This window comes from Alnus glutinosa, chromosome 2 (genome assembly GCF_958979055.1).
Source record: "Alnus glutinosa chromosome 2, dhAlnGlut1.1, whole genome shotgun sequence".
Taxonomy (NCBI): domain Eukaryota; kingdom Viridiplantae; phylum Streptophyta; class Magnoliopsida; order Fagales; family Betulaceae; genus Alnus; species Alnus glutinosa.
Genome location: NC_084887.1, coordinates 592,323 through 603,398, shown reverse-complemented (window position 1 = coordinate 603,398; position 11,076 = coordinate 592,323). Strand labels below are relative to the sequence as shown.

Here is an 11,076-nt window from a genome sequence, read left to right as displayed (position 1 = left end):
TTGGGCTCAGAATCACCTCCTAAACAATAAACGAAAAATTACCATAAATGGTAAAAAATATCTAAAATTAGGGTTTTAGAAAGGAAAACAGCGGATTTTGAGTTCAAAACGAGGTGCATTGAGCGTAGCTGGTGGCCACGACGTGCACGCCAAAGAGAGCTTTCCGAATTGGGGTCATATGCGCGAATCAGATACTCGTAGCCAAAGTTATGGCCAAATTACTGCAGCGTACCTAAAAATTGCCTTAATTAGGCCAGATTACGATTTCTTGCCAATTTTGCGCTGATCTGCATGTTTCAGGTAACTTAGCGCCATCAATGTGCAATCTGACAGCTCAACATCATCTGACTCGGATCCTCCTGCATCATTTAGACAAATCATGATCTCTAATAATATTGAAGCTCCTAATAAAACTGAGAAGTGATATGATCCTAATAAATCTCCATCTTACCGTCTAGATCACAACACATAGAGAAACAACTGGTGATGATTTCACAAGGCAATTATCTATACGAGTTGAAATTTGGGATGATTGGAGGAACAGTAGAAATAATGATCTATCATCTCTAAGAGAGTTCTGGAATATGAAGTCATTTTTGGAAAGTATACAACATGACATTCTTAATCATGTCTGGTGTAAAAGGGCAGAAGAATTCTTTGAGATCAAAAACTTCAAAATTCCCATCATTGACTATGGAAGGAACAAGTGTCCACCCAGAGAAGGGTAAAAAGATTACAAACAGCAATGATGGATTCCTATTACTAAGTTTAAGGTTCACCAAGGAACCCTTCCACTATGATAACAACAAGCCATTACAATTTAAATTCGAAAGCTCAAGTAGGCAGTAAGTTGGCCATAAAAAAATAAAAAAATAAATTGCTATTTTTCTCAGAGTGGTTGCTGCTAACTTAAGAAGTGTCCAAACCTATAAATTGTAATAAGTCAATGGACTAGTCCACTCATGCAACATAAACTATTCGAAATGAAGAAAGAAACAAGTTTTCGTTTCCTTTAGACTTTAGTAGACTGGGATTTACACCCCTCAGTCTGAAGCATCGATTGTCGCGGGTGCAGAATATAGTAAGCAACCACTTGGAGGGACAACAGAGCACTGGGAGCAACCACGCCGAGCTAACCCCATTCTGGATATACTCCGACGCCAAAGCATCTCCATGACTAAGACAGCCGCAACTATGAAGCAGCGCCAAGGACAAGCGATGTGGCAGTTTTAAAATTGTGCCAGCCTAAATAAGCAACTTCCGATACCATTTTATTTAGGAGGTTATTTGACTCCTCAGAATTCAAATCATGTTCATTGCCATCTAGTAAGCCAGTTAAGCCTATAGATTTTGAAACCCATCCATACCACAACATGCGCTCCAAAACCTCTGTAGCTTTCTTCATATTGCCTGCTTTTTGACAACCACAAGCGACGGTTCTACATGTAGCAAAACTAAGCCCAAGTCCCCTCTCTCCCATTTCGTCAAGTAAAGTTAAGGCTTTTGAAAATTCTTCTTTTGTACATAACGCTTGTATTAGACCACCATATGCAACTAAATTCATGGGGATACCCTTCTTTAATAACTCATCCCTCAACCTTGATGCTTCAATCAGGTTCCCTTCTTTATAGTGAGCATCAATCAATTCAAAATAGGTGGTCTGGGCTCGATCCCCTTGGCCACCATCTCTTCAAACAGAGAGAAAACCCCAGATCTTTTTCCTATTATGTTGTAACCATGAAGAAGTGATTTGTAAATTATGGTGGTTGGTACTAGATCCCTTGCCTGCATCTCCAAGAAGAGTTGTCTTGCTTCCTCCATATTCTGAGCTTTACAGTGCTGATCAATCAGCCTTGTGTAGGTAACATTTTCAGGCATGACCTTCTTCTGTAACATTTCTTATAAAAAATGACTGTCTTTTTGCAATTTTTACTTTTGCAGAACCCATCAATCAGAGTGTTGAAAGAGAGAGTAGTGGCGTAGCCCTTACGCAGCATATCTTCAAATAGTTCTTGAGCTTTCTCCAATTTCCCTTCTTTGCAGCACCCACTGAGAATGGCAAAACTATCTGGCAGGACACCCCTTAAAGGCATCTCATCCAATAATTGAAATGCCTCTGTAAGATTCCTGGATTTGCAGTAACCATCTATCATTGTCGCATATGTTACACCATTGGGATTCGGACCTCTATGCAAGATGTTAGTAAACAAGTCCTTAGCTTTCTCAACATCATTTGCCTTGCATAGCCCGCCAATCAAGGTATTATAAGTAACACTGTTTGGCTTTATGCCTTTTTTGCACATCTCTTTGTGCAATTGAAAAGCCTTCTTTACATCACCCTGCTTGCAAAAACCAGTAATGAGAGTGGTGTAAGTGAAAACATCAGGAACTGATCCCTTCTCACAAAGCTCTGAGAAGATCGCAAGAGCTTCTTGCATTTTTCCATTCCTTGTGAGACCGTTAATAAGCGCATTGTAAGTATGGAGATCTAGGAGAAAACCTCGTGCAAGCATGGATCTGAATGCTGAAATGGCTTCTGTTATGTTCCCATCTTTGCAATGCCCATCAATCAAGGCCGTGCAGATCACATTATTAGGCACTAGACCACAACCTAGCATCTCACTGAAATACCTATCAGCCATCTGCATCTCCCCTAACTTCTTGTATCCATGTACGAAAGCTCCATAGGCATACGCATTTGGCTCTAATCCTCTCTCCAACATTTCTACCAAGTAGGTCCTTGCTTCTTCCATCTCCTTGGCTTTGCAGAGGCCTATTATGAGAGAATTATAACAAAATACATCAGGAATAATCCCCTACTCTTTCATGCCCTCCAATATCCTTCTTGCTTCTTCAAGTCTACCTTCCCTAGTGTGAGCTGAAATTAGACTTGTATAAATAACGGCTGATAAGTCTTGAAATATCCTATTCAAGACCACTTAATTCACGTGTTATCCTTAATTTGTGTTGTAAATATGATGTTTTTGTGTTTTGTCTTATTTTTAAGTCTTAAATGGAAATAAGTTTAAATAATCAGAATTAGACCTGAAAAGGTTAATTGAAGAGGTTCCTGCCAAGAGAAAAGCGGGCAAGTTTTAAAAGCACATGTCAATCGATCGACTTTATATCCGATTGAGCGAAAATCAATCGTGCGACATAGGACATCCAATCAAGTGAAAATCGATCATGCGACACAGGACATCCGATCGATCGATCGACCGGCGTATTTGATCAAGCGATTTCAAATCTTATGGATAAATCTGTAGATATCAACACAATCTTTATGCGATTCAAAATTCAAACTCAAGTTGTGCGATTGAAGTGAGATGTCAACACTCTTCAGTTGTGCGGCTGAGATGGATTGTTTGGGATATATTTGATACATCAAATTCTTTATAAATAGAGGAGCCAAGAGAGAGAAATGAAGAGCTTTTGGTAATTAGTTATCTTTTGTATTTTTAGTTGCAATCCTTTGATGCAACCTTTTCATTTACATTTTTCAAAGAGCTTAGATTAGTTTATTTTAATTTTGTAAGTCATTTTGATTCCATTTTTATTCAATAAAGCTTTGATTTACTTTGATGCAATTCTTTTTCTTATTTATTTTCAGCAATCTTTTCTTCTTTCTTTAGTGTTTGTTTCCTTTTCTTTTTGAGACAACTCTGGAATTCAAAAATTCCATAGAGCGTAACCTAGTCTCTTTAATGATTTTCTTTAGTTTTTCTTTTCCAATTCCTTGTTCTTCATTATTTAATTTATAGTTTAGTTTTTTTTTTTTTACATAGATTAAAATAAGTGTTGTTTTACATATTGTTGTTAGAAGTAAGTTTAATTTGTAGTTTCTAATTCCTCTTAAAGAAATGGATTCTTCTTCTTCAATAAGAGAATCCCATTTTTTCATGAGTAGCTAAATTAATTATAGGGTATTGATAGAACTCCGTCCGATTGCCGTGGCTTGATTATGTTATTCTTTAAATTTTTATGTATGTGTAATGATTACATAGCCTAAAGGTTTACAAAACTCTTGTGAAGCGTTCTTCAAAACAAAACTCAATCTTGAAAAGAAGGCTTTCTTGTCTATGAGAACCCTTCAATTCTCGAATGAATTCAATGTTTCATTTTTTTGTGATTAAGGGAACGATGGATATGTAATGATGCTCTTTGACATAATCTATGTGAACTTGATAAACCATGTTAGAGAACACGTATTACTCTACATCCTTTTAGTTTAAATGCTTTTTAGAAGCTTTTTATTATAGTGTAATTTTTATGTGAATGATCCATGCAAAACTAAGATGGTTTATGCTTTTTTCATATATATATGTATGCTTATTAAGAGGTCTTATAGTCTATGTTATGAAGCATACTTCATTCATAAGTAGATGTTAGTTGGATGATTAATGTGTAACTGGATATATTATTATTACCTTTTAACTAAAGTAATTTCATGTTGAGGTCATCGTGTGACTGACAATCATAATGCGCTCATCTTATGTGTATAAAGGAAATCCGAAATAGACATAATTTGCCATTGGTATGAGGATTGAGTGAAATCAATTCCCTATCCCTTTCATTCTATAAATCTCTCCAATTTTTTTTTATTGTTCTTAGTTTGTGTTAACTTAGTTTTTAAAATCAAAACAAAATATATTTTTCAAGGTTAAATTGGATAACATCTTAAGTATTCATAAAGCAAAACAACATACACAATCCTTGTGGTTCGACACCCTCGATCACTATAGTATGAAGATTCGTACCATTGCAAGTGATTTACAAATATTAAAATCTATGTAGTCGTTCAAAGCCGATTTAATTTTCAAAACCAAAATTACTATTTGTAATCATCGGTGAAAACACTACCAATGACATTCAGTCTCAAACCCCTCATAATCATTTCCCTCAAAACAGTATTTTCCTGTTGAAGATTTCCATACTGACAAAGCGCATTAATCATAACCCTGTAAGTTACCTCCATAGGTGCCAAGCTCATTTTCTTCATCTCATCAAGCAATTCAGAAGCACTAACCATATCACGCTTCCGACAGTAGCCCTGAATCAACAAAATGTAACTTCTAATCAGGTCGTACGCCCATCCTAGTCATCTCACTCATGATTTCTCTTGCCTTCTCCATCTTACCAGCCTTACAAAGCCCATTAAGAAGCGTGTTATATATGACCATATCTATCTGAATGCCACAAGTAACCATTTCATCCTTGATTCTAAGAGCCTCTTACACGTCAAATTGATTCACAAACCCATCAATCAAAGCACTATAGCCAATTAGGTCAGGCTTCAATCCCACATCACTCATTTCTGACAAAACCAACTTTGCATTTCTTACTCTTCTTTCCATACAATACCCATTGACAAGAGTCACATAAGTATAACAATCAGGGAACAAACCCTTCTCAACCATAGACTTCTTCATCTCAATAGCTAATAATATATATATATATTTGTTTATTTATTTTCTCAAACTACACCCAATTTGCAGTTTTCCCACCAAACTTTAAAAAGCCACAATCTACTTCATTAAATTGCCCACCATTTTTAGTTTACCCATTCTATATAATAATACTTTTCCATTAACTTGGATAGAAAATAAGTCATGTGATCCACACGTGACTGAAATTATCCATTATACCCTCGATATCAGATAAAAATTAAAAAAAATAAATCGTGACTTGTCCACCTTCCACAACCATGAAAGGGAGAGAGACTCACGACCAGGCCGTAGGCCTCCATGATCTTGAGAAGCCCTTTTTAGTTTTTTTTTTTTGGTAATCTTAGGGGCACAATTTTGTTTTCATACATTTGATAGAGATATAATGGATAATTTCAGTTACGTATGGGTCTTGTGAAGCATTTTTCATTTACTAATTGAAAATGTTGGTAGAGAGGCAAATTAAAAGTGTACGTTTGATAGTTTAAAAGGCAATTTTTTAAAGTTCGATAAGATGATCACAAACTAAATGTTAGTTCAAAAGGTTAAAGTGTCGTTTCTAAAAGAAAAATAAAAATAAATAAATAAATAAAATAATGTCCCCTGCTTTTTTGACATCACGGATAGTTGTCTTCTTCAAGCCCATGCAAACATTATTCTTATTATTTTTTTTTCTAATCTCATTACTCCAACCCAATATATTCAGCCCATGGGCAAATAAGGCCCATGATGGCCAACAATATGGAATATTTGTGCAAAGTTGGCACTTCTCTCTCTTTTGTAGTTTTGTGGGCAAAGTCACTTTCTCTCACTTCTCTCAAATTGTTGAAAAATGTGGTTGACAATAAATGCGTTGCACTCTGAAACCTAACATTAAGTTATAATAAACAAAGATTTTGCTTAGTATGCATTGCCCTTTTCTAATGTAAAATGGTAGAATTGAGATTTTATAGTGCACTGAGTTTAATGTGAGCCGTTCAATTAAAATGAATGGTATCAAATTTATTGCAGCATCGGTTAGGTTAAAAAAAAATTATATCTAATTTTAAGTGAGTCACCGCTTCACCTATTGATGTCTCTCTTTGTCATCTCATTACAATTGTCTAACTCTTATCTTGCTACCTTCTTTATTGTTGTTCACTACCCCATTTGGCCACTAGAGGTAGTTAGGCCATCCCAATTGACATTTTGGGGGTAGCCGAACCATTTTTTCTGGCAAAAAAGGGTGGTTTGGCCATTCTACACAACAGGATAACAGTAAGGGAGGCGACGGGATAGGAGCTTAATAGTGGTGGAGACGCGACGGTGGGTATAATTGAAATGCAAAATTCTATTCAACCTAGTAGATGACGCGACCGATATCGGATCTTTCATTTTAAATAAATTATCTGTATTAAAGTTACCTAAGGTATTATACAAGATCTTCGCCTATGCAAGTATTTAGGGAATGGCAAAATATAACTTTTGTAAATTTCTTGAATTTCTTTCGACCTTTCAGCATTCCTTAAAAAAGTAGACAATGAAACATCGTTAAGGAAGTTTGGATTGTTGTTAGATTAGAAAATGCTACCAAAAGAGATACCTCCATGGCTCCATTTGTTTTGATGAGCAGAGCACATAACTTTTTTGCATGCTTGTCTTAAAAGGAGAATCTCCTACAGTGGACTCTATAACATGAGCTAGCCATGTACACAGATCATCGTCAGTGTCAAAAAAACAATCTTAATTAACCCTCTAATTCCAAAATATTCCATATATATATATATATATATGGACAAGTTGAAACAAGAGCTACAACAACAAATAAAAACTAAACAAGAAAATTACATAAACCAAATTAAAAGACCAAATATGGGTTCAAACTTCTCCTTAATAAGTGAAGCTCAACACATGTAATATTTAAATGAAGTTGAGATGAAATATAGAGTCAGTGTTTGAACTCTTTAACTCTGACTTTAATACCATGTTAAATTATCACTTATCTTAAAAGTTTAAACTGATAGAAAAAATAAATGAATTTAATCATTTAATCAATACTATAACAAATTCAAAGATATGTCAATTGGTATGGAGAAAATTAACATAACCCCCATTGTTGTTGAAATAAATCCAACAGTCAATATTTTTGTATCTAATAACTAGAGCATCATACACGCATAAAATCATGTGTATATATACAATTCGATTTTTTTTTTTGGTCAATGAACAAATTCAGGAGCATTTATGACTAGAGAAATGCTATTTAGTAGACTCTCATACAACTATCATACAACTATGATGATGTGACAGTGAAAATCAACCATTAATTTTTTCTTTTTACAAGCCATTGTTGATTCAAGATTGATTTTTACCGTCACATCATTATAATTATATAGCATTCCTATGATTCAAGACTGATTTTCTCGGCCCTTAATTTTCTCTTTTTACAAGCCTTTATTGATCTAAAACTAACTTTTATTACCATATTATTATAATTATATATCAGTCATTAAGGGTGACTTGAAGAGCATAATAACTTCTTTGGAATATACTATATATTTATAGTCGGTCGTTGGAGGAGTTGGGACTAGGGAGTAACAAAAGTCAGCCAAATAGCAGCATCGTACCGTTTGTGTGCTGCATTTATTTTCTTTCTTTTAAGCTTGTCATTGTAAACATCCAACTCACCAATAAATTGCATCCGCTAAGCTTCAACCCACTCCCTTAATTCTCTCTCTCACACACACACTGAAGGGGGGTTGTCAGTTGTGTGTTCATATCATGTGGAGTAAAAAATGTGATGTTTGTTCTTCAATTGCATTTTTTTGTTTGTTTGGTACATGTCACCATTAAGGTTGGTAACCAAAAGGCTCGTTTGTTAATGTTTTTATAATGTTGGTTTTTGTTTTTTTATTTGAATAAAGTTGAAAATAATTGTGAGTGTTTTCTGTTTGAGTAATGTTATATATTATACATTTATTTCACTTTTATCCTACTATACTGACGTGACATCGTTTAGTATATAGCTATTGGATTAGTCATTTATTCGCCGCGTGTCTACAGTAACAGTTACTGTAGCTACGTGGCCAACTAGCCACATGTCTTAGTGACAACGTAGCAGGTTGTATATGGAAAACAAGTAGCCGCGTGTATTTTTTACACGTGGCCAACTGTTTCTAATTTCCCCCCTTTATCTTTTCATTTCCTCCTCTCTATTTTTTACACGCCTGGCCTTTTCCTTCTTCTCTTTTTTTTTTTTTATTTTTTTTTTTTCTTCATTCTTCCCCTTTTTCCCTTGCACAGACGCCTTTTCCTTCTCTTTTTTTCTTCTTTTTTATTCCTTCTTCCCCTTTTTCCCTTGCAAAGACGCATTTCCTTCTTCTCTCTCTCTCTCTCTCTCTCTCTCTCTCTCTCTCTCTCTCTCTCTCTCTCTATATATATATATATATATATATATATATATTTTCACACAGACAGGGAGATGGAAAGGGAGACTGAGAGACTTGGAGCGATTCTAAGAGAGAGCCGTGGTCGACGACGGCGCTGGAGTCCGGAGGGTCATGGCCCCATGCCGGTAAAGCCAAGGGGGTGTTTTTCCGGCCTTTTTTTTTTTTTTTTTTTTTTTCCTTCTGTTTCTTTAAGTTCTCTAATCTGAAAGTTTGTGATTTTTGGTTTTTGTTGTTGATTTTTTGTGATTTTTGGTGATTTTTGGTGATTGTTGGTATTTTTTGGTATTTTGTTGGAGATTTTTTTGGTGTTTTGTTGGTATTTTTTGATACTGTGGTTAACGGAGGATTAATTTTGGGGGATTTTCTGGATCGGATTTCATGGGGAAGTTTTGTAGTGATTTCGGCTGCCTTGCAGAAATTTCCGGCGAGGGAAATTAAAAAAAAATTGCAAAAAAAAGATTTTGGCGAGGGCATTGGCGAAAAACAAAAATAGGGAAGAAGAACAGAATTTCTATTCTTCTTCCCTATTTATTTATTTATTTTTTGAAAAAAAAAATGGTGTTAGCAATGTGTATTAGTTCCACGTGGCTAAAAGTGTCTAATTCTTCTGTTCTTCTTCTTATTTTTTTATTTTTTTATTTTTTTATTTTTAAAAAAAAAGCAGTTAGCCACATGTATTTAATACACGCGGCTAACTGTTTGCCGCATATACTTCAATTCACGTGGCCACGAGTATTTAAGTACACGTGGCAAACAATCAGCCGCGTGTACTAAATACACGTGGCTAACTGTCAGCCACGTGTACCATAATACACGTGGCACAATATTGTGGTATACGCGGTAAAATGTGCATTTAGTAACAATCAGATCTAACACGAGTCGCACACGTGGCTATTTACACGTGGCAAACTGTTCGCCATGTATAATGTGTCCATACACGTGACGAAATGCAAGTGGCAAAATGCTATTTTTTTTGTACAATATTGTTAACAAAAATATCCAATGAGTAGTAGACCCTGTCACAACAGCATAATGTAATAAAAATAGAAAAAATATATAGTATATAACATTACTCTTTGTGTTTTACGTTGGAGTATTACTAAATACTCCCTATCTCACCCATCTCGTCAGGCTGATGTAGGATAAGCCCTTATACATATATTAAAAGAATGATAAACATTACCACCAGGGGCGGAACCAGGATTTTTGGTGAGGGGGGACGGATTTTTTTTTTTTTTTTGGGAGACAGACTTGCATAAATACAAAAGCATATAAATATTTAAAATCTTTATGTGTTTGTACATATTGATATTAAATAAAAGCATTGAAGTCTTACATTTAATCTCATGACATTACAAATACATAGCGGTATAAACAACTAGCATAATAGCTTAAAAAAAAAAAACTCGCCAAAAAAATAAAATAAAATTAAACATAATCTATAGGGTCCAATAAAAATGATACTTATGATCGTGAACTCTTTTTCCTAACAATCCCTTAAAGCTCCAAATAACAATGTTATGAATCGAGCCAAACAATAGTGAAATCATAAATGATTAAACCATTTAACTTGTGATGCAAAAAAAAATATTGTGAACCCAAATGATTGCAAAATTACTACTCAAAAAATTGATTGTTGGTTAGAGACTTCGCTTAGAATAACTACTCAAAGAACTCAAACCATTTAACTTTTTTCAATTGCATCTTCAGAGTCCTAAACCAAATTGAGTTTCTAGTTAGAAGCCAACTAGAATATGGAAGGAAATTAAATGAATGGGGTATTTTAGATTTTTTGTGTTAAAAGATGGGGCAAAACTAAAAAAAATAAGTTAGAAGGTGACACAAATATTATTTTGGGGGGACAAAAGTATCATTTTGAAAGAACAAAATTATTTTTTTGGTATATTTAAGGATATTTTTCAAAATTTTGGGGGGACGAAGACGTGGGTCCGCCCTTGATTACCACATAAATTGATGTCCAGTACAGTAGTTTGCTCATAGATCGAGGGCATGTGAGAACTGTTGAGACTCCATGAGCATTCCAATTTTGCAAGTTTTTATCAACTTATCAAGATATGAACACTTAGGGTGTGTTTGAAATTAAGATTTTATTAAAAAAAAATAAAATAAATAAAAGTGATTTTAAACCAAATCGTAGAAAATGAACCGTTTGAAAATTGTGTTTTTAAAAAATTCCGATTTAA

At 34.6% G+C, this 11,076-nt stretch overlaps 1 pseudogene; it reads right to left on the bottom strand.

Moving 5' to 3' along the window:
* Nucleotides 1-1,192: 1,192 nt before the first annotated feature.
* LOC133861777 (pentatricopeptide repeat-containing protein At5g61990, mitochondrial-like) lies at nucleotides 1,193-5,564 on the bottom strand (annotated as a pseudogene).
* Between the last annotated feature and the right edge of the window lie 5,512 nt (nucleotides 5,565-11,076).